At 37.5% G+C, this 5010-nt stretch overlaps 1 long non-coding RNA gene across 1 annotated transcript; it reads right to left on the reverse strand.

The window, feature by feature from the left end:
* Positions 1-246: 246 nt before the first annotated feature.
* Positions 247-4658, reverse strand: LOC309688202. The gene is made up of 3 exons (XR_014270990.1): positions 3290-4658; positions 1687-1755; positions 247-542 (listed from the first exon to the last, which is right to left on the reverse strand). It is a non-coding gene; the product is annotated as an uncharacterized lncRNA (long non-coding RNA).
* Positions 4659-5010: the final 352 nt, after the last annotated feature.

The raw sequence follows: 5010 nt of genomic DNA on the forward strand, positions 1-5010 counted from the left end.
GTATGATTTTCGTTCCACTTCTCACATGTACACCGCTTTGTGTTGGTCTTTCACATCAAATTCCAATAAAATTGATTCATGTTTGTGGCTGTAATGTGACAAAATGTGGAAAAGTTCAAGGGGGCCGAATACTTTTGCAAGCCACTGTATATGCTCAGTTTACACATTCTATATGCTTTTAATTCTTTTTGAGACTTTAAAAGGCTGAATAGATAAATAAAACACCTCCATTACTACCTCTGGTGATGCAGTAAATGTACATTTAATGAGGAAAAACAGCATGGATTCAAACAGACATTAGTTAGTCAGTATGAGATCAGAGAAAATTTCAAACAGGCTGTTGTTGATGATTTTAGACAATGCTAGATTCACCATAATAAGAGACAGATGGGCAAAAGGAGAGAAAGAATTGTTTTGTGCAGGCAATTTGGGAGGTTGAACCCCTGACCTTCAGTGGTCTTCAATCACTTGCTGACTCTTCAAAGGCGTTCTTTACAGATGTAGCACTTCGCTGGCTCTGAGCATGTTCACTTCACAGGGCGCTGCTACAAATGAATTTGTAAGTCAGGGTTCAAAGATTGAGACCCTGTCACATTGCCCTGAACAGCACAAAGTAGCCCCCTTGTTATGTAGATCTTATACAACCATCAAAGAAAGAGCAGAACATAGCATCAGGGTTGGTCACTTGCAGAGCAATAGCAGCACCCGACTGCCAAACCACCAGGACTCCTTTCTACTGATTTTCTTTTATTTTTATTTTTTTCTTTATAGAGAAACTTTGTAACCCTGCTGTTGTGAGGCAGAACAATTTCTTTGTTATTTTGGTTGGTTGGTTAGTCTGGAGTGGAACGCCATCAATGTGGCGTGGTCAGATCTGGTGTTTTTCAAGGGTCAGGGTCAGTTATTCAAATGTATTCATTATATTAACATTTTTTTTCAACCATGCAATGTCACATTTATACTGATACACTGTTTTACACTGCACCTTTCATTACAGTTTACACTCTTGCGTTCAGCCACTTTAATGCCATCTGACATTATCTCTACTGTTGTATTTTTGCTTTGTTTGGCATAGTTCCACCTATTGATTCATTATTTTATAGATTATAATTTAATATTTATATTTATTATTTTGGCTTTATTGTATTTATTTGATTCATTTGGTCATACTGTATTCTGTTTTCCTGAGCTACACACTATTCAGATTATTTAAACTGTTTGTTTTACATTCACATTATTAGGCACACCTTGCTGATACCATGTCATTTCATAAGAGTTCAACATCTGAGTTCACCTCTATGCACTCTGTGAACATGTCATTTTTGCCTAGTCGCTTTGTTGAATTATGAACAGTGACCCTAACAGAGTTAAGTGAGGTGCTTTAGATGACCTCCTAGATGAGCGGTCAGCTGTGGTATTAGCTCTAGAGAAAATTTGGAACAGTTTTTTCTCCAAGAGAAAAAAAACGTACTCCTTTTGGGGATAATCGGTGTCCCTCATTGACTGGATTCCCAAAGACTTAGAAATGGCCATGGTCTTGTACAAAGGCCGGCAACCTGTGGCTCAGGAGAGCTGCGTGCGGCTTGTGAGCCTTGGGTTTAGAATTAGGGTTAAACTTAACCCTTTTAATGCATATAGTCTATGTATTTATTTATTCTTTCCCACTTACATCTGAAATCCGCTCACCTGTTGATTGTTAGTAGGAGCTAAAATGGCCTGTTTGATGGTAGCTGACGCCTAGTAGGTCTGCTTCATCTGAAACAAATATGAAAAAAAAAACAAGAAATTAGGAAGAAGGCAAATACGAAAAATGAAGAAGAAAATGAAGAAGCCCCATTTGAACTGCAACTAATGTGATCTGTTAATGCTGTTAACGTGTTTTGGACTGTGGTTTTGTTGCAACACCACTGCATTTACACTGTACTGCAAAGTCACATACACTCCAAATACAGATGTTTTAAGTTGAAAATGAAGTTGGTTAAATTGTCAGACTTGACAACAAAAGATAAAACAGGATAGAAAGGTTCCAAGGCTTTTTATGTCTTTAAAGGCTGCTGGTCTGAATCCTTAGAAACCACATAATACCTAAAAAATACTCAGACTTACGATATCTTCTCAGAATGTGCTGAGACTTTACAGTTAAAAATAGATTTTATATATGAGGCGATCATGGCTCAAGAGTTGGCAGTTCTTCTTGTAATCGGAAGGTTGCCGGTTCGAGCCCCAGCTCTGACATTCTCGGTCATTGTGTCCTTGGGCAAGACGCTTCACCCATTGCCTACTGGTGGTGGTCAGAGGGCCCGGTGGCGCCAGTGTCCGGCAGCCTGACCTCTGTCAGTGCGCCCCAGGGTGGTTGTGGCTACAATGTAGCTGCCATCACCAGTGTGTGAATGTGTGTGAATGTGTGAATGACTGGATGTGTAAAGCGCTTTGGGGTCCTTAGGGACTAGTAAAGCGCTATACAAATACAGGCCATTTACAATGAGATACAATATCAATAAATGTATGTTTTGTATAAATTTACAAATGTAACTACCCAACAATACATTGCACATAACACCTGCACATTATTGCTAATATAACATCGTATAATAAACTCCAGCAGATTATTGTTTGTGGCTAAATGCCTCATTTTGGATATTTTAAGCGCAATTAAATACAGCAATAATTCCACATTGATACAATATAAATGTGTGTGTAAGATGTGCTTCTTTTACATGATAAAACAACATTTTTGTTATTATTATTTTTAAATAAAGAATGCTTTCTTCACCCCTGTGATTTTACATTCGTTAGCTCAGAGCTTCTGTGGAATATGTCATTTCTGTAGTTCTGTAGAAGTTTTACTTCAAGAGGCATCATAAATGAGGCGGTTCTGTGACAGTGTGGTCTTAAAACTTCAAAGGGTGTCCTCGAATATGTACCTGTAATTGTGATTCACATATATAGCTCATTTGAGCTCTCTGAATTAAATAGTGACTGTAGGCTATGCAAATCAAGGGGTCCTAAAACAATCCACAATACAAAGGAACCTTCTGGAAGCAGTCAGGCAAAAACAAAAGACCAGGCATTTTAGAACTTGCTGTCCTGGCAGAGGTATTATCATGTGGTCAATTAATTATGAGTGCACTTCAAATTAGAGATGGACCGATCCGATATTACGTATCGGTATCGGTCCGATACTGACCTAAATTACTGGATCGGATATCGGAGAAAAATAAAAAATGTAATCCGATCCATTAAATATCACGAAAGCACCTCACAAAACTTGCAACACGCCGTAACTCACCTCAGAACGTTAGCAGTATGCATCACGTGATAGAGCGGCTGTGGCATGCGGGACCTGTCGGTGGTCTGGATAGCATGTGGAGCTTCGCTAGCAACCCAGCATTTCATCTCCGACAAAGTTATCCCCGAGAGAAGTAAAGCAAGTGTGTAAGTCCATCTCTGAATGTTTGTAAAGCATTCCTGCGTTAAGCTTAACGAGCGACTGCCTCTTCTTGCTGCTACTTCAATCATGAAACTGCTTAATGATCAGCTGATCGGCTTTTCTGTCGTGAGTCTCTCTTGTTTGTTTTTGGCCCACTTTGCACCAGAAAGAGGAAACCAGCGGCTGAACAACAGCAGCACGTTTAAGCTTGATAAGCTGTTGTTAGAATTTATTTAATATTACTTTCTACTCGAGGATCTTTTTCTACGTAGCTGACAGCTGGTAACTGTGCAGGGGCGGATCTAGCAAAGTTTAGCCAGGGGGGCCGATAGGGCATTAACAGGGAAAAGGGGGCACAAAGACATACTTTTCTTTCTTATTCTCATTTAAAATGTCTAGCTTTTAATAAATAATTATCTTACACCCAAAGTTTTAATTTGATGTAAAATGAATAGAAGTCAATTACTGTATATAGTGACTATTAAGTCTAATATATATACCCTAGTAAGCTATAGTACTCTTTACTTTGGGAAGGTACCATCTGTGCAGTCTGCAATTTTGTTGAAGAAAGATGTTGAATCTATTTAATATTTCTTGAAAAATAATTGATTTCTGTGCATTTTTTTTCGCACTGCATCAAATTAAGGTTGATTACGTCGATTAAGCATCATGAGGTGGAGCGTGAGGGGTGGTTCCCTATTTTTTCTTTATTTATTTTTGTTGTTGCTGGGAGTTGGAACCCTATTAGTTAGATTGCTTAATATTTACACTAAGTACTCTTTAAAATACCAGAATAGGGAGGATGGTGTAGGTTTAAGTTTATTAGATTGATCAGTATTGCTGAACTATGAAATATTTTTTTTGTATACAGGTATAACAGAATAGCTTTAGTGTAGTTGTTGTTTTAAACTTGAGTATGAACTTGCAGACTTGCAAAATGCAGCAAGATATTTTAAAAAACAGTTTTGTTGGTTAAAAAACACTATATCGGATTCATATCGGTATCGGCAGATATCCAAATTTATGATATCGGTATCGGTATCGGACATAAAAAAGTGGTATCGTGCCATCTCTACTTCAAATTAAATCAGTTCGTTACACTGTCTATTAATATGCTGTTTGGCAAGGGAGCTAAAGTTTTAAGGCAAACTTAAGAATAAAAGCTCTGAAACATGAACAATGAGAAAAGTAAAAAATAAAACAAAAATAGATGTTATAAAATATTAAACATGAGAATAAAATTAATTGGTCTAATTTTGTTAAAACCTAAAAAAAAATGCAGTTAACTTTCTATTCCATTTGCTGCTTCAGAAACCCGAGTGTCAAACAAACAAAGATCGCCTCAGTTATGGTCTGAGTAATGCAGAAAATCCGCAGGAAGCTTGTGTCCACAGATGAGAGAAAAAAGTCTTTATAATGTGAATGAACAAAAAGTAAATAAAATCAAAACTGATGCTTCCCAGTACGCTGACTTTGTTTTTATGTTATCTCAAAATACGCAACATGTTTCTGTTCTGTTTGAACCAACGAGCTCCGAACCCTATTCTAGACTTATGTTTTCCAACAGAAAATTGTTCTTA

Source organism: Aulonocara stuartgranti (assembly GCF_965226115.1).
Source record: "Aulonocara stuartgranti genome assembly, chromosome: 2".
NCBI lineage: Eukaryota > Metazoa > Chordata > Actinopteri > Cichliformes > Cichlidae > Aulonocara > Aulonocara stuartgranti.